General features: G+C 36.0%; 1 long non-coding RNA gene across 1 annotated transcript; it reads left to right on the top strand.

Moving 5' to 3' along the window:
• Window positions 1–166: 166 nt before the first annotated feature.
• Window positions 167–19,734, top strand: LOC125095833 (uncharacterized). The gene is made up of 3 exons (XR_007125962.1): window positions 167–211; window positions 7,585–7,737; window positions 19,634–19,734. It is a non-coding gene; the product is annotated as an uncharacterized LOC125095833 (long non-coding RNA).
• Window positions 19,735–22,775: the final 3,041 nt, after the last annotated feature.

The following is a 22,775-nucleotide window of genomic DNA, read 5'->3' as shown; positions in this document are numbered from 1 at the left end:
GAGATCGAGTCCCACATCAGGCTCTTTACTCAACCAGGAACCTGCTTCTCCTTCTGCATGCTTCTCCCTCTGCCTGCCACTCCCCCTGTCTGTGCTCTCTCTCTCTTTCTCTCTGACAAATAAATAAATAAAACCTTAATTATTTTTTGTTTGTTTTTAGGTAACTGGAAGTTGGTCAATTGCCAAAGGTGACAGAAATTAATTGTTATAAGTGAGTATTCTATTAATGGAATGATGATTTGGGGGTGATAATAACATACAGATCATGGATTAAAGATATTTATTCCCTTTTTTTTGCTTTATCAAAAACATCTTACATATTGTAATAATTAAGGCTTTTAGTTAATTTTTATTTTATTGATAATGATGCCATACTATTAACTCTTTTTGAGTAATTTAAAAATTTTTTTATCAAATCCAAGTTGGAGAAACTTTCCTTTATTGGGTTGGTACCAACTGAAATTGTCAGTAAACTTTTTTAAACTGATTTTAAGTCTTTTTTTTTATTTTTAAAGATTAAAAAAAAATTTTTTTTAATTTACTTGTCAGAGATGGAGAGAGAGAGCATACAAGCAGGGGGATTGGCAGGCAGAGGAAGCAGCAGGCAGAAGGAGAAGCAGACTCCCCACTGAGCAAGGAGCCTGATGTGGGGCTGGATCCCAGGACCCTGGGATCATGACCTGAGCCAAAGGCAGATGCTTAACTGACTAAGACACCCAGGCATACCATCAGTAAACTTCTTAAAGCAATACTTGGATTCAGAAATGAACCTTGAGTCTGAATATCATGTTCAAACATTACAAAATGCCATATACGATATATTATTATATTACAAAATATTACAAAACATTTTTGTCTTATCATAGTCATCGTTCATACTTATATTGTAATTTCATTCTATCTTAAGGCAATATGTAGACCCAAACAGTACGGTAAAGAATCTATGTTTACTTAAGGTACTAATCTAAATCTGTAATCTGTGTCTATATATGCACAAATTTAACAATACTATGAATTGTTTACTTCTGCAAATGTTTCTCAGCTGCCATTATTTCACAAATTGTGAACACTGAGCTGTATGATGAGTACCTCTGTGATTGCACATTAGAAGAGGTGTAGAAGCCTAAGTGAATGAATGAATGAATGAATGAGTGAATGAATCCCCAGCACCCCTGGGAAATGATACTTGAAGAAACCAGACACTCTTACAGTCATGCTTACTCAGAGAAAGGAGTTGACAAGATGATCAGTCTTTTCTGCTACCCAAATACTTCTGCTGCTCAGATCCTCTTCACACTCCAAAGCAACGTCCATCTCAGATGTTGAGATCCGCAAAGCCTCAAAATCTTCACAGTGTTCAGACACAGTAGACCACTCTTACTTTTTCTTTTTTTTTCTCTTTTCTTGTCTTTCTTTCTTTCCTTCTTTCTTTCTTTCTTTCTTTCTTTCTTTCTTTCTTTCTTTCTTTCTTTCTTTCTTTCTTTTTTCTTTCTTTTTCTTTCTTTCTTTTGAGAGCGTACAGTGTGAGATGTGAAAAAGATTTTCCCTGTGGACTGAAGGTGTTTGTCAGGAGGGCACATATGTTTAGGTTTACAGGTTGTTCTGTGTGATGTTGAGTGTCATTTCCCAAGTTATAGAGGAGCTTTGATTCTTCAATAAACTCTGTGTGTGTGTGTGTGTTTGTGTCCAGAACAGGGGCCCCTCTTGTCCAGGTTTAAGGACAATACTGCTATTGTATCTAATTTTGTATTTAAAAAATTTTTCTTAAAATGGGCCTTGAAAATATCTAGTATTCAGCCTCCACTGATTTACTCCCGGAGAGTACTTCTGGATAAACATTGCAGATAATACACACATGTGTTTGTTACAGCATCTTTCCAAACCCCACTAAAATGCCTTGCTAGTGACTTTTTTTTACATTAAAAATCCCCAAGAGAAAATAAGGAAAACGAGCCAACAACAACAGAAATGAGAAAGCTAAAAAACAGATGTGTGAGTGGTAACTGAATTAGCAGACAAGGAAAGATGAAAACTTAAGGTGTAAGTCAATCTTGGAGCCTTTTTCTTTCACAGCCAACATCCATCCTCTCAGAAGATCCTGTTGGCTCTACCTTCAAAATACACCCAGAATCTTATCATTTCCCACCATTTTTACTAGTACCACCTACTGTTGGGGTTAAGTTCTGTCCGCCCAAAAGATATGTTAAAGTCCTGACCTCTGGTACCTAGAATGCGACTTTATTTGGAAATAGAGTCTTTGTAGATGTAATAAAGTGAAGATGAGGTTGTACTGGTTTAGGGTTTCTTTTTAACAAGAGAGATATTTGGAGATACAGACACACACAAATGGAAGGTGGCCAAGAAAAGGTGAAGGCAGAGACTGGAATTATGCTACCACGAAATAGGAAATGCCCAGGATGGCTGGCAGACACCAGAGGCTGGAAAAGGCAAGAAGTGATTCTTCCCTGAAGACTTCAGAGGGAGCATGGCCCTGCCGACACCTTGATTTTGCACTTCCGGCCTCAAGACTGGGAGAGAATAAATTTTTTGTTGTTTAAGCCACCCAGTTTGTGATACTTTGCAACAGCAGTTGCAAGGAACAAACATGGCTACTGTTATTTCTTGCCTGGACGGATGAAGTAATTCCTAACTGATCATTCTGCTTCTACTGTGGCCCATCAATCAGTCTACTCTCAACACAGCACCAGTTATCTTCCTAAAATATGAATCAGAGAATGTCATTTCTGTGCTTAACACCCTGTATTGGCATTCTATTTCTTTCAGAGAAAAACCTGTATTTTCACAATAGCACCCAAGGCTCTACATAATCAGAGCATTTCCACCCCCAGCCCTGTCACCTCTCTGCCTTCCTCACCACCTCCCACAGTATTTTTTTCTTCACTCCTTCCACCCCAGACACACTGGCCTCCTTGCAGTTCATCTAACACATAAGGTAGGTTTTTCCCATCAGACCTTGGCATGAGAGGTTCCCTCTGCCAGCAATACCCTTGCCCCATCCCTTGGATAAGTGGATAAGTCTCGCTTCCATCAAGTCTTAATCAAAATTCACACTCTCTCGAAAACCTATCACAACCACCCTTTTAAAAAATTCCATCTGGGAACTAGAGGGTATCATGCTTAGCGAAATAAGTCAATCGGAGAAAGACAACTATCATATGATCTCCCTGATATGAGGGAGAGGAGATGCAACATGAGGGGTTGAGGGGGTAGGAGAAGAGTAAATGAAACAAGATGGGATTGGGAGGGAGACAAACCATAAGTGACTCTTAATCTCACAAAACAAACTGAGGGTTGATGGGGGGAGGGGGTTGGGAGAGGGGGGTGGGGTTATGGACATTGGGGAGGGTATGTGCTATGGTGAGTGCTGTGAAGTGTGTAAACCTGGCGATTCGCAGACCTGTACCCCTGGGGATAAAAATATATGTTTATAAAGCTGTAAAAAAAAAAAAAAGAAAAAAGAAAGGATGAATACCCAGTTTTGTAGCAACATGGACGGGACTGGAAGAGATTATGCTGAGTGAAATAAGTCAAGCAGAGAGAGTCAATTATCATATGGTTTCACTTATTTGTGGAGCATAACAAATAGCATGGAGGACAAGGGGAGATGGGGAGGAGAAGGGAGTTGAGGGAAATTGGAAGGGGAGGTGAACCATGAGAGACTATGGACTCTGAAAAACGATCTGAGAATTTTGAAGGGGTGGGGGGTGGGAGGTTGGGGGCACCAGGTGGTGGGTATTGTAGAGGGCACGGATTGCATGGAGCACTGGGTGTGGTGCAAAAATAATGAATACTGTTATGCTGAAAAAATAAAAAAATTAAAAAAACAAAACAAAACAAAAAAAACCCTGAATGAGATTGTGGCCAAAGAGGTCCCCACCTGATGGGGCATGTCAGTTATGAGCCCTTGCCTTCAGGGATTTCCAAGAGTGTGAAAGAAAGAGTGTTAGGAGCTTCCTACCCTGACCCAGGTGTGGAAGCCCTGGGTGCTTTGTGGGGCCTGGTGTCACACCAGCTGCCTTGGCTTCCTTCCCATCGCTGTCATAAGTACTCTAGAGGATCAGGACTTTGGAAAACGTTGATGGGGCTGGGCAAGTCAGAAGAGATTCTGAGCGTTTTAGTTTCCTCATTTACAAAAACGGGGGAGGGATAGTAATTATGTAATTATAATAATATAATCAATTATAATAAATACTTATAATAAAAAAATCAAAAAAAAAATTCCATCTGCCCTTCATCTTCCGGCAATTCTAATCCCCTTACCCTTTTGCTATATATATATATATTTTAAAGATTTTATTTATTTATTTGACAGACAGAGATCACAAGTAGGCAGAGAGGCAGGCAGAGAGAGAGAGAGAGAGGAGGAAGCAGGCTCCCCACTGAGCAGAGAGCCCGATGCGGGGCTCGATCCCAGGACCCCGAGATCATGACCCGAGCCGAAGGCAGAGGCTTTAACCCACTGAGCCACCCAGGCGCCCCGCTATATTTTTTTTTTTCATGGCATTCACTAGTTTCTAAAATATTAAATAATGTATTTAATTATTATGTGTCTTGTTTATTGACTATTTCTTACACTCCGTAAACCCCTTAGGAGAGAGAATTTTGTTTTGTTTACTCTTATATCCCAAGTGCCTGATCCCTGCCTGGCACATGATAATAAATATTTGTTGGATGAATTTGTTGTATTGATTGGAGAATCTTAGTCTCTATCAGAGAACCCCAGAAATACTAAAGAAGTATGGAATAGCAAAACGTCTAGAAATAGGAAACATTTGGGACAGAGATGGGAAAATGCTTGAAAAGTTATATAAATAGCTATTGGATACCTGGGTCTCCTCCACCGCCAAGAAAGAGGCAATAGGTTTACTCTTTGGAAAGAGTCTCTAGGAGACTCTAAGGGTCAGGGAATGATTTCAGGCGTATCACATAAAATTTGCTCACTGCACAGGGAGATTCCAAATTCTCTTATGTTATTTGACTCCAAGAAGACTGACATTGAAGCTCATGAATCATGGGTGGGAACTTGCAAGATTTCTTTCTGAAGAAACTGACAAGCCCAAAAGAAAATATTTACTGATACAAAGAGTTGAGGATGCTTCCAAAGAAACAATCCAGCCAAATAATCTCATACTAGACAGTGTGAAACCTCCTGTTGACACTGGACAGCTAATAAGCTTTTACAGCCTAATCCTAAAACATGAGGGATCATCTTCATGAAAGCATCTAATTTGAAAGACTTTACCCACCAGCAATGGAATAAAATAAGTTTATGTATTTCTTCAAGAAAATAACTTTGTAAGAACACTATAACAGAAATGGAATCTTGTATTACAGGAAATATTTCCAACCAAATCTATTTTAAGCCTTAAAATATTAAGAATTTACAATGATTATATTCTGATATTTTTTAGAAATCAGATCAATGAATTGTTTACCAGACATTTGGAATCATAATTAATGATTTCTGTGTCTATTTGCTGATCAGTGATCCAGTTGTTTTATTTAGACTTTCTGTCTAGGTTCTTTAAATTCAAACTACTTTGTACAACTTTACAGATATTTATCAGGTACTTAGTGTGTGCAAAGCATTTTTGAGTGCTGGAAAAATATATAATATCATTATTATGGTTACTGGGAAATATCCAGGACAGGAATTAGTACTTTTGTTTGGTAACCAGAAAGAACTGAAACAAAGAGATTATGTGATTTAGGTAAAATGAAACCATTAGCTAGAAAATCCCACTGTGGCAAGTCTTCCCAACTGACAAAACCCAAATTCCTCTGGGAATTTGGCTTTGATGAAGTTTCTTGTCATTTGTCTGATCAAGCACCTACCTAGGAATTCCCATGGTTTATTACATCAAACAAGACAGATTACATTTGATGCTTTCTCAAAGCATTTGGAAATTCTCCTCCCTGCCTCCAACCATGCATTTTATTTTCACCTAGTGAAGGGGAGCCATCAGTTCAAGATGACTCCAAAAAGCTCATTGGCTCAGGTAATTACTTGATTTCTTCTCTTTGAAAATGTCATGCACATTTTAAGCACATTGACAAGCAGGTTTGAAACGCTTGTCACATTCGGAGATGCTACAAAATGCAGTCTGCAAGGATAAATGGATCTTTGGATTAAAAGCTGTTATTAGGTCCAATCTTTGTGATTTTTCTTTTTCAGTCTTCAATGTAGAAACAACATTCTCTTCTCTGATTCTCATCTCCCAAAGTTTTCTGAGATCCATTTAATAGTGAAGATTCTCTCAACAACAAGCATGGGAAACCCCAACTAAAATTAGCTTATTCACTTTGCTAGAAACCCAGTGGACTTCAAGAAATTTAAGTCATGCTCAAAGACATCATTATGTCTCTGTTTTTCCATTTTTGGAGGTATTGCCTTCATCTTATTAGTGGTAAAATGGCTTTAGTAATACCAGGAGGTGCATTTAGACATGACAATAATCAGAAGAAGAAAAGAGATGCTTTCTTCTTATGTACCTCTAGAAGCAAAACAAAAGTTCCCAGAAATCTCTCCAGCCAACTTCCCTCCATACCTTATATCATATCACATGCTCCTTTTTGAATCAATTGCAGACAAGTACAATTACATGATACCAAAAATTTGGGGAAATGGATGGCTTGAGGGGTCAAACACACTGTTCTCTTCTTTATCTTTCACTTGTTTCTGCCTGGCCACTTAATTTTGTTTCAAGTTTGGCATTCCTGCATTATTAGTTTAATAAACTAGTTTGAAATTGGAATTACGGTAAAATTAATTTAATGAATTAGAATGTACCTGTTTCAGGCCATAGTTAGCATCAAATGCAAGGATTTATTAAGTTATATGCTCATTAATTTAAAATGCAATGAGAATCACAAATTTGAAACTACTTACTATCACCTCTTGCTCTCTCCCCCAATGCCTGTTAATTAGTAGATAATTCAAGGACAAGTAGAGTCAAAACTTGAGTTTCAGTCTTATCTCTTCCACTTACAAAGTGTATAACATTGGACAAATTAATGTCTGTGAATCTCAATTTCTGCATTAGTAAATTGAAGATTATTGAATCCCTATACTTTATTATTGAGGCCTATTGATTTCATTAAATAAAATAATCTAAAAACAAACTAAAACTCAAAGGCTAACCAAAGTTACAATTATTGAGAATTTTAAACTGGCTCTATGTTAATAACTTTAACAAACATTTCATATGACCATTACAATAACTTTATAAGGACAGAGTATTATTATTCTTGTCTTACAGATGAGGAAATCGAGACTCAGAGTTTAAGGGACTTGTCCCAGTAAGTGGCAGAGCTAGGATTTGAACTAAACCCATGCCCGTATGACCCCAAAAGTCATGTGCTCAACTGCCACACTTTACTGATATACAAAATTGTTATTACTATTACTGAAAATCCACTCATATTCAGTTCCTTCACTATTTCTATGTTATGGTCTAGAACACCTAAGTCAATGAATATTCACTGAGCACATGCTATATGTTAGGTATTAGGCCACATGTTGAAACAGATCCAGATAATGATGATGCGCTTTCTGTTCTCAAGGTGATTACAATCTAGCCTGGGAAACTAAAATGATTAATCAGTCAAGGCCATATGCCATCTGAACAGACTGGCTCAGGCAGTAGCTACTGAAGAACGTGTGTACTTACAGAGAAGTGGGCCAGAAAGTAGGAAGCCATGAGGCTTCAAAAAGAAGTGAGTTATGGACATTTGGGAGGGTATGTGCTATGGTGAGTGCTGTGAATTATGTAAGACTGATGATTCACAGACCTGTACCCCTGGAGCAAATAATACATTATGTGTTAATAAAAAAAAATGGAATATATAACTTAAAAAAAAAGCCATCAAAAACAAATTAAGGAACCAAAAAAAAAAAAAAAAAAGGTAGGTTTTAACTGGTCAGAATGGATCATCATAGCAAGTAGTCTGGTAAGTAAGAATTTGTGGGGAGAAGTAAACTAAACTATCTGCCCTGGATAGAAGGTCTGTGTAAAGACACCTGAAGATTGGTCCTGATGGGGAACTTCTACAATAATTCTGCTCCTCAGGAGACACTAGATTCTTGAGCTGGACAGCTGAGGTGGGAGAGACCAGGCCCGGTAATGAGTACCAACTCTTCAAAGAAATGGCAGGATCAGATTTTATCATTTTCAGATTTGGTAAGAGTGCTCTCCAAGCTTATTCTCTGTCTATAAACACCTCCATATGCACACATATTTTATTATTTGCCAAAGAAATCTTCACAGAAAACGTTTGGGTTTCTTAAAAAGTGAAAACTTAGGAATTAAAAGAAAAAGATCGTCTAAGACTATCTTCTCTAAATGAGAGCCTGTGGGAATTCTCCTCTTTCCCACACTCACTTCCATCTTTTTGTGTACAGAGATTTATCTCGGCGTCTCTGAACTTTCTTAGGTTAAATAATAATATAAAAATAATAAAATTTTTAATAATTTCTTCTTATTATTATTTATACCCTTCAGAATATTTAAAATTCTTTCCTTCCCTCTGCCCCTCCCAAAAAACCAATGATCAGAGGAATGTTGAAAAAGAAAACCAAAGCTGGTGGCATCACAATCCCAGACTTCAAACTATATTACAAAGCCGTAATAATCAGGACAGTGTGGTGCTGGCACAAAAACAGACACACAGATCAATGGTACAGAATAGAGAGCGCAGAAATGGACCCTTCCACTCTGTGGTCAACTAATCCTCCACAAAGCAGGAGAGAATGTCCAATGGAAAAAAGACAGTCTCTTCAACAAATGGTGTTGGGAAAATTGGAAAGCCACATGCAGAAGAATGAAACTGGACCATTTCCTTAAACCACACACAAAAATAGACTCAAAATGGATGAAAGACCTCAATGTGAGAAAGGAATCCATCAAAAACACAAGCAGCAACCTCTTCGACCTCAGCCACAGCAACTTCTTCCTAGAAACACTGCCAAAGCCAAGGGAAACAAGGGCAAAAATGAAGTGTTGGGACTTCATCAAAATAAAAAGCTTTTGCACAGCAAGGAAACAGTCAACAAAACCAAAAGACAACTGACAGAATGGGAGAAGATATTTGCAAATGACATATCAGATGAAGGGCTAGTATCCAAAATCTATAAAGAACTTATCAAACTCAACACCCAAAAAACAAACAATCCAATCAAGAAATGGGCGGAAGACATGAACAGACATTTCTGCAAAGAAAACATCCAAATGGCCAACAGACTCATGAAAAAGTGTTCAACATCACTCAGCATCAGGGAAATACAAATCAAAACCTCAATGAGAAACCACCTTACACCAGTCAGAATGGCTAAAATTAACAAGTCAGTAAACAACTGGTGTTAGTGAGGACACAGAGAAAGGGGAAACCTCCTACAGTGTTGGTAGGAATGTAAGCTGGTGCAGCTACTCTGGAAAACAGCATAGAGGTTCCTCAAAAAGTTGAAAATAGAACTACCTTATGATTCAGCAATTGCACTACTGGGTATTTACCCCAAAGATACAAATGTAGTGATCCAAAGGGGCACGTGCACCCCAATGTCTATAGCAGCAATGTCCACAATAGTCGAACTATGGAAAGAGCCTAGATGCCCATCGACATATGAATAGATAAAGAAGATTTGGTGTATATATATATATATATATATATATATATATATATATATAAAATGGACTATTGTGGAATATTATGCAGCCATCAAAAATGAACGCTTGCCATTTGCAATGACATGGAGGGAACTAGAAGGTATTAGGCTAAGCAAAATTAGTCAATCAGAGAAAAACAATTATCATATGATCACACTGTTATGAGGAATTTGAGAAACAAGACATAGGATCATAGGGGAAGGGAGGGAAAAATGAAACAAGATGAAACCAGAGAGGGAGACAAAGCATAAGAGACTCTTGATCTCAGGAAACAAACTGAGGGTTGCTGGAGTGGAGGGGGCTGGGAAGGATGGGGTGGCCGGAGAATGGACATTGGGGAGGGATGTGTTATGGTGAGTGCTGTGAATTGCATAAGACTGATGAATGACAGACCTGTACCCCTGAAACAAACAATACATTATATGTTAATAAAAAAAAAAGGGGAAAAAATGAAGCAAATAAAAATGTTTGACCTTTTAAAAAAATGTTCAAATATAGGAAACCTTAAGTCCTACCTCATATTTTGTCTTGGAAGTCTCATTTTTAACCAGGAGTATTACAATGTTAGCTTCCAGTTAGCCATAAAAATAATTGAAATATGTGAAGGTTAAACTTTTTAGAATTCACTTTTAATTTTTAGCGACTTTGTTGAGCTACCATTTATATACAATAAATAGTACATTAAAAAAAAGTTTTCAACTGAACTGGTTCAACTCATGAAACTACCACTGCAAAGATACAGAATGTCTCCATAATCATCCCAGAGTTTCCTCATGGTTTTTCTACAGTCCATCCCTCTCTATCCCCTGACCCCAGAAAACTATTAATCTGCTTTCTACCACTCTAGACTGGTTTGCAAGTACCTTTCCTGTCTAACTCCTTTCACTCAGCATCATTATTTTTGAGGATCATCCAGGGTGCTGAGTGCAACAAAAATTTGTTCCTTTTCATTAGCGAAGAGTATTCCATTGTATTGTTATGACATCATTTGTTTATCCATTTATCTATTGTTATACATTTGGGTTGTTTTCAGTTTAGGGCTATTACATATAAAGCTGCAATGAGCATTTGTGACAAGTTTTTGCATGGGCATATATTTTTAATCCTTTGTGATAAATACCTAGGAGTGAAATAACTGGATTAAATGGTAGGTGTATATCTAAATTTTAAGGAAACTGCCCATATGGTTTTACCATATTATATTTCCACCAGCAGTGTATGAAAATTTCACTTCTTCCACATCCTTACCATGGTCAGTCTTTATCAACATTCTTGAAATTGTAAATTGGTTGCAGTTTTAATTTGCATTATCTGGTCAGGATCTTCTCTGTACTTACTTTCCATCATATGTCTTTAGTAAAACTTGTGATCAAATTTCTTGCCCACTTGTTTTTATTGTGTTGCCTTATTATTGAGTTGTAAGAGGCTATTCTGTTTGTATTTTGTGTGTGTGTTTTTGTTTTTTTTATATTCTGAACACAAATCCTTTCTTTCTCTCTCTCTCTCTCTCTCTCTCTCTCTCTCTTTTGGTTACCAGTTTTGGCTTCTTTTTTCTATTTTCTTTGTGGAAAAATAAAAGTTTTTAAACACTGATAAAATCTAACTTATTGATTTACTCATTTTTGTTCCCTAAACAAGAAATTCTTGCCTAATCCAAGATCACAAGGTTCTTCTCTTACATTTCTTCTAGAAAATTTTATGGTTTTTAGTTTTATTTTTAGATCTATGATCCATAACAAATTAACTTTTTTGTGCATAATTTGATGTAAAAGTTCATTCTTTTTTCCTTATGAATATTCAGCTTACAAGAGCCATGACTCCTCTTTCCCCAAAAAATTACCTGGGCAATTTTATTGACAGTCAATTAAACATATATGTGTGGGTTAATTTTTAGACTACTAACTGAGTTCCATTGATCTATATGCTGATCTCTTAGATAATAAGAAACCACCTTGACTATTATAGCTTTAAAAGTCTTGAAACCAAGTAGTGTTAGTCCTCCAATCTTGTTCTTCTTTTAAACATTATTGGCTGTTTTAAATCATTTTCATTTCCATATAACTTTCAAAATCATTTGTCAACTTGTCATTTACATTTTCAGTTGAGATTTTGTTTGCATTGATCCCCATCTTTAGAATATTCTGTACTCCAATCAATTAACATGTTATATATCTCCATTTGCTTGGCCTTTTTTAATCTCCACTTGCAGTAATTTAAAGTTTTCTTTATAACAGTCCTGTGCATCTCTTGTTAGATTCATTCCAATGTATTTTGTGTAGTTTGGCACTATTTAAAATGAAATCTTATTGTTAAAATTCCTTTCTTAATTATTTGTTGCTAATATTAAAAAAAAAAATAGGTAGCTCACTTTGGTCCCCCTTTCCAACTTAAGTGCTATAGCCAAGTAGAGTGAGGAGGCAACTAGCAACTCACCTCGACACAGTTTATGGATAAGGTGAATTTTTGACTCAACCAAATACATTTCTAACTTGCAACTCAAATCGGATTCTTGACTTAAATTAATTTACCTCATTTTAAATTATGCTAAGTAAAAGCAGTAAAAGCTAGACCACCAGGGACTGTTAGAGTACTTTACATATAAATTTTTCTCTTAATCTGCGACAACTGTATGTTTAGGTACTGTTGTAATTCCCATTTTACAGAAGCTGTCAGACTGTAATTAAGTAACTAGATCACATTTACTAATCCAGTAATCTTCAAAGACAGTGCTCAACCAGTTTTATACGATGTTCCTTGAAAAACTTGTTAAGATCTCTACTCTTGAGTTGCAACTAGAACAATTTATGGTGCACTTTTGCGAAATTTCCAAAACTAAAGCGTAAATCCTCTCTAATGAGAATAGTACTTCAAGAGTTCATTCTTAGAGCATACCTTCCAAGAGGAAAAACATTTGTAGGAAATAAAATATTGGAAAGGATGTTGGGCTAAGACATGATGGAGGTAAAATTTGAATAAATTTTGAGACAAAGTGAAGGAAGCTGCTCAGGGGAAAGGACCTTAGTGTTATTAGAGATGAAATGGAAAAGACAGAAGCCTACAATTTTACCTTTACTCTCCCCTCCTCACCTCCTCTGGAGAAGCAATGAGATCATTATTAGTTCCTTTTTACTGTCCAGAGAATTGAGACATTCAAAGTCTCCTAGCTAAGTGGTGTTTTAAGAACAGAGATTCAAACCCAGGACAAATTTGATTCCAAATCCCAGGCTCTTTCCATAGTACATCACTTCTTCTATCTACTCTTACCAGCTCCCATCCCCACTCTTCCTAAGAAGCCAGGTGAATATGGTGAAAGGAAAGAGGGGTAGAGAAACTAAAAACCTACTGTATAAATGCAAAATTGACTGAACAATAAAGTTTGGAACTAATCTCTGCAAGATTGAATTAAGTACAGGGAAAAGAATAATATTATTCCCAGAATTGAGAAGGAGGGAGCCAATAGAACCTTTTCCCCCAGATGTTAGGAGGTGGTTGAGACTTTCAATGAAAAGAATGGAGGAAAATCAAGATAGGTCTCAGTGATACCACGTTTTCAGAACTTGAAAGAAAAAGGAAAAAACCTCAAAAGTGACTAAAGAGAGCCTTCAGTTCTTTTATAAGTGTTTTATCCTAAGTTGTTGGTTTTTGTTTTGTTTTTTGTTTTGTGTTGTTTTTTGTCCAATCACCAAATTAAGTAGGGAAATGGAAACTCATGGCTTCCTGTTCCCCCCAAAAATGTGATCCTATCTACTAATTTAAAATGAAAGGTTAACTTCCCTGAAATTGCAACATTTAAAACCTACTTGTATTTTTTTTTAAGTAAATGATTTGCCTACTATTAAATTTCAAACATTCTTGAAGAGTTACAAGAAGAATTTTGAGTTTGTTTCCCCCTAGGAACCAATGTGGAAGGTCAAATTTCTTTGAGTAAAGCTGCTGCAAACCTAAGGGAGATTAAATGTATTCACTACCTGGTGGTTAAAAAATACATTTAACAGAGTTCTTCCTATCTAGTCAGAGAGCACGGTGCCGTTCTAAGTTAGAATTAAAAGAGCTGTTTGCATTTCCACTTCATGGTCTTATTAGCTTTATCCTATTAGGAACAATTTCTGTTAATGAACTAAGAAGCAGATGGACCTTGGCAGCAGGAAAAAAAAAAAAAAGCTTTGTTTTCAAGATGTCAGAAAAAAAATTGACTAAAAATATTCAAAATTTGAATTACATACTAGCCTTCTTTTTAGCCATTTAATATTCTAAGTATATACTTTAATGACACAGGTTTTATGTACTTGAAGGTACTAACTTGTGAAAGCAAGGAAATGAGATCATGCATATATATGTATACACACACACACACACACACACTTATATATTTGCAATAAGAGTATTTTGTTGGTTAGTTTTTGGTCTTCTTTGTTTCTGTGTCTATACAACACAATTAAGGATATTTAAGGAAATTAGAATACTGTGAATTTTTCTCATAAACTCATGTAGTTCAATTAATTCAGCTCTAGATGCTAGGAAAGAGAGAAAAGGAAACATCAGGAATTCCACCTGCTCTTTCACTCTAGGGGTTTATGTCCCTTAGTCTTGAGAGCATTTATAATAAGGCTGACATGTACATACATTCCATAGACATTACCCCCAAACCACAACTAACTATTTTATATACACACAAAACCACATGTTCTCTATTTAATAGGTAAATAAAGATATCTTCAAAGCAACTTCAACTCATTTTTGCTTAGGGGCTAACTTTCAAAATCCCTGAACCAAACGCTTTTAAAGACATATTGTTCAAGTCAGATATTTTTAAAATTTTAATTTAAGTTCCTGTTATTTAACATATAGTGTCATTTTAGTTATCGGAATGCAGTATAGTGATTTAACATCTCCATACAACACTCTATGCACATCACAAGTGCCTATGTAATCCATCCTCCAACTTTCACCTCCCTTCCGCGAACAATCAATTTTTTCTCTACAATTAAGAGTTTGTTTCTTGTTTTGCTTCTCTCTCCTTTTTTGTCCCTTTTTTGTCTGTTTCTCAAATTCCACATATGAGTGAAATCATATGGTTATTTGTCTTTCTCTGACTGACTCATTTTGCTTAGTATAATACTCTCTAGCTCCATCCATGTCATTTCAAATGTCAAGAGTTCATTCTTTTCTATGGCTGAATAATATTTTATTTGTGTGTGTGTGTGCAATATAGATGTGAGATATAGATATATCTATAGATATATCTATATGTTACATCTTTTTTATTCAGTCATCAGTTGATGGACACTTGGGCTGGACACTTGGGCTGTTTCCATAATTTGACTATTGTAGATAAAGCTGTTATAAACATTGGGTGTGTGTATCTCTTGAATTAGCATTTTTTTATTCTTTGGGTAAATACCTAGTAGTACAATTGCTGGATCACAGGGTAGTTCTATTTTTAACTTCTTGAGGAATTTCCATATTATTTTCCAGAGTAACTGCACCAGTTTGCATTCCCACCAACAGTGCAAAAGGGTTCCCCTTTCTCCACATTCTCACCAACACCTGTTGTTTTTTGTGTTGCTGATTTTAGCCATTCCAAGTCAGAATTTTTAAGTCAGAATTTTTTTTTTAAGCTGCCAGTTAAAATAAAAGTCTACTCTATTGGGCTTCTGAACTTATCTCTTGGTCATTGATATTACAAGCAAAGAAATTACAGGCCTAAACAAATTTAAAAAACAGTACTTTATAGCTAAGTTTTAAGACATACATATTCAAATATATACAGGTGTGTAAGTTTTAATGAACATATAAAAGTGATTCAATAATGTACATTACTTTAATGCATTCTTACCCGAATTTCTTCCAGTGACAGGGTAGTAATGCTCCATCATCCGCTAAAATAATTCCATGATAATCCCAGTAAAAGTGTCAGATTCAGTTTTTCTTGCTCTAGTAGCAAATGTCAGAGAGAAAGGGAAAGACAGAGACACAGAAGGAGAGAGAACACAAACAATGAGTAGAGAAGCTAGTTGACTTAAGAATTTATACTTTTGTGTCAGCTGATATATTTTTCTTTGACTTGATCATAAGCTCATTGGTTTATGATTCCTATATTTCCCACTGTCCCAAGGAGCACTGCTTTGTTGCCACACATGCCTAAATGGAATGTGAAATTTCTTGTCAAATTTTAAGCGTACCTGGGTAGCTCAGTTGGTTAAGCATCTGCTTTCGGATTAGGTCATGATCTCAAGGTCCTGGGATCTAGCTGTGCATTGGGCTCCCTGCTCAGCAAGGAGTCTGCTTCTCCCTCTGAGCTCTCTCCCCACCCTCTGAAATAAGTAAATTAAATCTTTGGGGAAAAAAAAGAAGAGAAAAAAAATATTATCCTTCACACAAGCAAGTGACCTTATCCTTGAGTGTTCAAGAAGAGAAGAGGGAGGGTCAGAAGGAGAAGCAGACTCCCGGCAAACAGGTAGTCTGATGTGGGACTTGATCCCAAGACTCCAGGATCAAGACCTGAGCTGAAGGCAGTCACTTAACCAACTGAGCCACCCTGGTGCCTCAAATCTTTCATGTTACACATATTTACTTCTAAAAGCAGCATATTGTTCATCTGATTTTCAAGCTAGGTACACATTAGAATCTTCCAAGAGACTTCTAAACATGCTAATGCATAAGAATATTTTCTAGAAATTCTGATTTAATTTGGTTTGAGATGGTCCCTGGGCATTGGGGGAAAAATCATCCCATGTGGTTTTTAATGTACAGTCAGGTAGAAAACCACAGTAGTATTTTAGTATTAATTTTGGATACTTATAGAGGTCACATATGAAATTAAGTGTGGAGAAGCAGAGAAATATAACAGATTTAGTAGATTGTTGTGAGTATGAGTTTGTGATTATAAGTGTTGAACATCACAGTACCTGAGACTTTAAAGATGGTTTCAAAAAACACGTTAAGTGGTTAAATTATAGAGCTCATAACTATGATCATATAAAACAATAACAACAATAATATTAACACTATTAACTGAGCACCTAAGATGGACAGAGAACATAAAAATAGAATTATACTAAAATTATACAAATGGGTGAGTGATACTTGGTATAAAACTTCCAGTAAAATCATTACACAAGAATGCTAAAGTGAGTAATAACACTAACAGGAAACATGGCTTATACTTCATTTGTAACCTCCTTAACAGTTTTCAGTACAGTTCTAAGAACTTACATACCGATATGAATAACATATTTATATTTAACACATTATAATGCCATACTACATTGGCTTAATCTTAGATATCCAAAATTGCTTAATACGCTTTCTTATGACAGTAGATCAAAATGCAAAATTATCACTTCAATATAAATATCAATTAAAATTATCAATATTTTATCTTTCCACTATCTGAAACATTCACTTCAAACTGATGTTTCATAGTCCTAGATTTTTTACTTATTATCATTTTTAGACAGTCACTAAATCTCTAATAAAGAATTTTTAAAAGTTGAAAATACTAAACATTTGTCAGTAGGATTTTGAATGAGTTTGAATGAATAAATGAAAAGCATAAAAGCTCTGTTTCTTATTTTTCATATATGAATATTGGGATTTTTTCAAGATTACATTATCTAAAAAAAAAAATCAGAGATGGCTACTAGAGCATCTGAAGATGAATTCATTAAGGTGGCAGGAGCTTGGAGCAAACCTACTCTAGTCGATCTATGCTTTGTTCTATTTTGTTTGCCCTATGAGGGCTTAACAGTGACATGATAATACTAGCAAACATTTATGAATTACTGCTATGTGACAGGCACTATTCTAAGCATGTCACATATATTAGGTCACCTAAGAACTTCATTAATAATGAGGTTTCAGTTTGTATTATATGGATCATCATTATTTATAAATTCTAAAAAAATGTTTTTAGGCAAAGTTGATTAGATCCAATTGTCTTCCAGGAAATTTATATGAGAAAACTAAATCACTAATTGCATTTGAAATATGCAGAAATGGTTTGTTGAAAAAAGGAGATTCAAAGATGTTATTCATAACGTGCTAACCCTTTTGATGAATTCAAGAATGACTCTGCATTCTAATCTTTGATCTCTCAGTTTTTCTTTCTCTTTATGTTTTTTTACCACCCCCTCCAATGATTAATCTTCAATAATGAGGCCAAAGTTGACTTCTTATACCTGTTGCATTAGCCATGCTACCTACTTTCTACAATTTCAATGGCATTTTGGATTAGAACCAACCACCAAGTTGATCCTATGTTTTTCAAAAGGGTGCTCTGGCCATTCAACATACTTTTGCTACCTCCAACCCACTTTTCCACACTCCAGTTCTTTCAAGCTCACTTGTTAAGTATCTCCGTCTCTCCCATTATTCCACTTAATTTTTGTAAACTTTCCTCCAGACTCTCCATGGAGGCTAGATATTTTTAAAGCTTGATTTCTAATTATTTCCCTCTTTACCTTAAATGAAAGGGAAAAAGAAAATCTTCTTTAGTAGAAAAGCTATGTCAGTTTGGGTTAGCTTCTTTCTTACTAGAAAAGATGCCATGGGTTGAATTGTGTCTCCCCCAGCCCCTTTCCCAAATTTATATGTTGAAGTCTTGACCTTACCTCAGCATGTCAGAATGTGACAGTTTTAGAAATAGGGTTGTTGCAGTTGTAGTTGATTAAGTCAAAGCAATTTTGGAATAGGGGGACCCCCCACCCTCATGCAGTAAATGTGCTTATAAAAAGGGGAAACTGGGACACATACACATACATGTACACCATGTAAACATAAAAGTAGAGATCAGGGCAATGCATCTACAAAACAAGGAATGCTGAGGACTGCTAGGAAATTGTCAGAAGCTGGGAAAGAGGCATAGAAAAGATTCTCCTTTGCAGCCTTCAGAAGAAGCCAACCTTGCTGACATCTTGAACTCAGACTTCCAGCCTCCAGAACTAAGAGACAATAAATTTCTGTTTAAGATAGCCACTTTGTGGTACCTTGTTATGTACCCTAGCAAACTGATTTAGAAACCAAATACATAGCTGACTTTACTACAATATCCTTGTACTTCCCTACTTCTTTACATGATGGGGGCTTTGAACCAACTCTCCTTAGAAACAAGTATAATGATAACACTCTAGCACCTACTATAAGGGAGCTGAATAGAAGAGTGAAGAAAAAACTGGGTCAAAATGGGGAGACCTATCTCTCTACCTGCCTCTCTGCCTACTTGTGATCACTCTCTCTCTCTCTCTCAAATAAATAAATAAAACCTTTAAAAAAAATGGAGAGACCTAGTGTCAAGTTTTCTTTCTCCCTATTTTTTGTTAATTTGAAGACGTTTTGATTTCACTGTGTTGACTTCCTCATCTATAAAATGGGATAGCAACACAAACTATTATTGTAAAATAGTAGAGGTAGGGTTAGGAGTCTGGGATCTTGAATCATACAGAGCTAAGTTCCTAGTCAACCTCCTATTCACTGCAGGCATAATCTCAGGGAAGTTCTGAGGTGGCCACTTCTTTCTGTATCAGAATTAAATCCCTGACAATAGGTATGGGCTCCAAACTTCAGCTGGACCTTCAGGATAACATCCTCCTATCCATGGCAGTTGGTTCACTGATGGGTGGGAGAACCAAGCCAGGCCAAAAAGCAAGAGTGTAAATGGAGAGTCATTCTGGAGATAGAGCGTTTTCTCACACTACCTTAATTGAGAAAGTCAACACAAATACCTTCTGACTGCTGGATGTTGGGCAAATCCCCTGACCTCTCAAGCTTGTTTTCTTTCTTTATTAACAAAAAGGGGGGGATAATAATAACTAGCTCATAAGACTTTTGTGGGGTATATAGTTTTTAGCATAGTGCCTGGAATGAACTATGATGAGTTATATTATCATTCTGTGTACTTCCCTGGTTGTTGATGTTGGACATCACAAGGAAAAGTGTGTTCTTCCTCTCAGATTACAGAATTATTAGTATGTGACTCCAGAGATGCCAGGGATCACTATACCAGCACCTAGAAAGAAGCAGCAACAAGAAGAATAGGGGAGATTTGAGAAGAGGTTCTGGAAGAGCCCCATCCTCCGTCCCATTTCTAAGGTCTTGTTTTTTCCATCTGTGAGCTTTCTGGTGTCTGCCATTAACTCTCCCTTTCCCAATTCAGTGAATAGCAGTTGAATTTCTGTGATTCACACACAACTTAATCTCTCTTGTTCTGTTTCTTCATCAATAAAATATGGTCAATAATAGTGTCCATCTCACTGGGTGATGATACCGATAAGAAAGTTCTTAGCCCTTTATATGACACACAACAAGCAACTGATAATAATAACTATTAATCTCACCGTAACTTAGACCAACTCAGAAAAAAGTAAATATATGTAAAAATCATTTGGGAAAATTAAGTCTGAAATATATAAAGGCAAGACTGTCTCACAATGATAAAAATTCTTTTTGATGATCTCAAGGGGATTGACTATCAAGTGGTCATTGCTCCTGGCCTGAGCTTCTATAGGTTCTGCCCTATACTGATTTGGTGAAAATGGTGCTAATGAAAAAGTTTATTTAGCTGTATGCTAATAATGGGGAAAATAGACTTATACATACATGTAATCAGCTCATGATACCAAAGTCACAGAGGAGTTGAAATTCCCAATGCACTACTTTCTGGGACGGTGAGTTTTGACAGGTTGCTATATGATTCCAAATGTCATATTTACTCTCAGTCTTCCTCTGGCCATGAGCAGGATATCTAAAAATAAAGTATAAGCTTCATCTTGAGAAATATTATCCTGTTGATTGCCAACATCCACCTACCACTCCCAGGAAATGTCCAGAGAATGTAAGCTTAGGAGCATTGAGTGAGGGCTTCCAAGTGGAGGAAAAATGAATAAAGAAAAAACTTTACTGAATGGAAAAAAACAAAAATCCCACTCCATGTTTTGGGTTGAACTAGAATGAACAATGGCAATAGTAATATTTTTTTCTTGTTAAACCTAGACTTTCTCAACCTTTCCTTGATTCTATCTAAATGGTTGCCATCTAAGTGTACAGCTCAGTGCTTGTCAAAGGGAGAAGTTATTTTAAGAATGAAATGTTGTTAGCATTTTCTAAAGAAAACACCATCTGGCAAAGGGCTAATGCCATCACTTTCACCTTAAATCTCAAAAGGTTATTGTGAACATGAATTACCCCCAATTTTTTAATCTTTGATAACTTAATACATTAACATGCTCTTTGTTATTTTTTTTATTTTAAATTTAAAAATATTTTTAGTATTCAAATTAAGTGTGATGGCAACAAGGGAAGTCAAGTAATTATTTTTATTTTTAGAAGTTAAATTATAAAAACTTCTATGGCCTTAGACATTAAAAAAGCAGTATAGATAACCAGTAAAACTGAAATAAAACTTTATGTTGATCTATGCTCATAAAAATACTCAGAAAAGCAATGTAATGATTGGTGTTAGTTGAAATATCTAGGGTTTCAAATTTTCTTCCATTTTGAAAATATGGTTAAGAATCTGAGAGTTTATAGTATTCTTTTTGGTGATATGTTTAATTTCCATAGATTATTTTATTCCCATCTCACCTGTTAATACTAATTTTTCTATTAATGAATAATACATTTGTTTTGTTTGTTCCTCTCTTCTCTTATGTATATGGTTGTTTTAAAATATTTTTATTGGGGCACGTGGGTGGCCCAGTTGGTTAAGTGGCTGACTCTTGGTTTCAGTTCAGATCATTATCTCAGGGTCCTGGGATTGAGCCCCGTATGGGGCTCCATGATAAGCAGTCAGTCTCCTTGAGAATTCTCTCTCCCTCTGCCTCCACCCCCAACTCATGCTCTCTCTCTCTCTCAAACTAATAAATAAATCTTAAAAAAAAAATTTTACTGGCCTTTTTTGTTCCATGAATACCATAGTTTAAAACAAAGAAATGCTGCCTTCAAAACATTTATTTAATTTAAGGTGAAGTTGTGTAAATCTTGAGGAAAAAGAGTTAAGCTCTCTTACTATAATTTTCAATTTGTAATTACAAGACTGAAAGAGTTAGTATAAAACTTTAAACTTGATGAAACAACAAATGTATTATAAGTTGTGTGTTAAATGTATAAAGAACACAACTTTTGCCACAGGGAACAGAAGTCAGAATAAATAGCAGTGTGAAGATTGAGAGTACCTATAGAAATAATGAAACGAGGCCAGAGACTATAATAAAATATCAGGACATCCTCCCAATCCTTGTTCAGTTAATTTGTCTTCCACATCATGTGTCTGAACTAAACTCAGTTGTTTACATTTCAAGTATTTTGGAGACAGGCATGAAACTGACAGGCATATTTTGCAAAAATAAAAACAGAAGAAAGCTCTTTTTTTGCAGCTTCCCAATATTATAAATAGGCAGGGGATAGTTTAATTAAAACTCTTTATAATGGTTTAAAAAAAAAAAATTCTCCACTTTCATCACTCTAGAGCCATGGAAATACCAAAGGTGAAAACTAACAAGAACTGAAAAACCTTAAGTAAATGTGAGCATAATGAAAAGAAGAATAATTGCTATTGAAAACAATAATGGTTTTCTAGGGGGTAGAGTTCTATAAAATGGAAGGTCTTTTGATCCTGCAGAGCATATTAATGGATGGCGTTATGCAATGGTCAGACTGGGAATAGCTACTGGAAATTATTTAGTTGTTGTGCATAAGTGAGATAAATTTGGTGCTCAGAGGGAAGGAGCTGAGGAGGAAAAATGAGAGGGAGAATGAAGCAGATCAAAAAACCAGTTCTCATGAGTTCCCGTCAGTGTGAATTATCACAGAACAAACTTCAGTCATGGAATAGCCCGAAGAAAATAAAAGCCTCGATGCAATTGGAATTTCTTTACTTTCCTGTTGTAAACATTTCTTATTCTCCCCACGACATTAGTAAAGTCTAATGTCACATGAATACCCTGTGGGTGTGAATTTGTGGAAATAAAATAAAAGGTCTGGTTTCAGAAAGTGAGGAACAACGTTCTTGATGGCAAAATGACCTATAAAGTGAATGTGGGGTGCCTGGGTGGCTCAGTTGGTTAAGCGGCTGCCTTAGGCTCATGTCACGATCTC

Source organism: Lutra lutra, chromosome 3, assembly GCF_902655055.1.
Source record: "Lutra lutra chromosome 3, mLutLut1.2, whole genome shotgun sequence".
Classification (NCBI taxonomy): Eukaryota; Metazoa; Chordata; class Mammalia; order Carnivora; family Mustelidae; genus Lutra; species Lutra lutra.
This window is presented reverse-complemented; position numbering and strand designations above follow the sequence as displayed.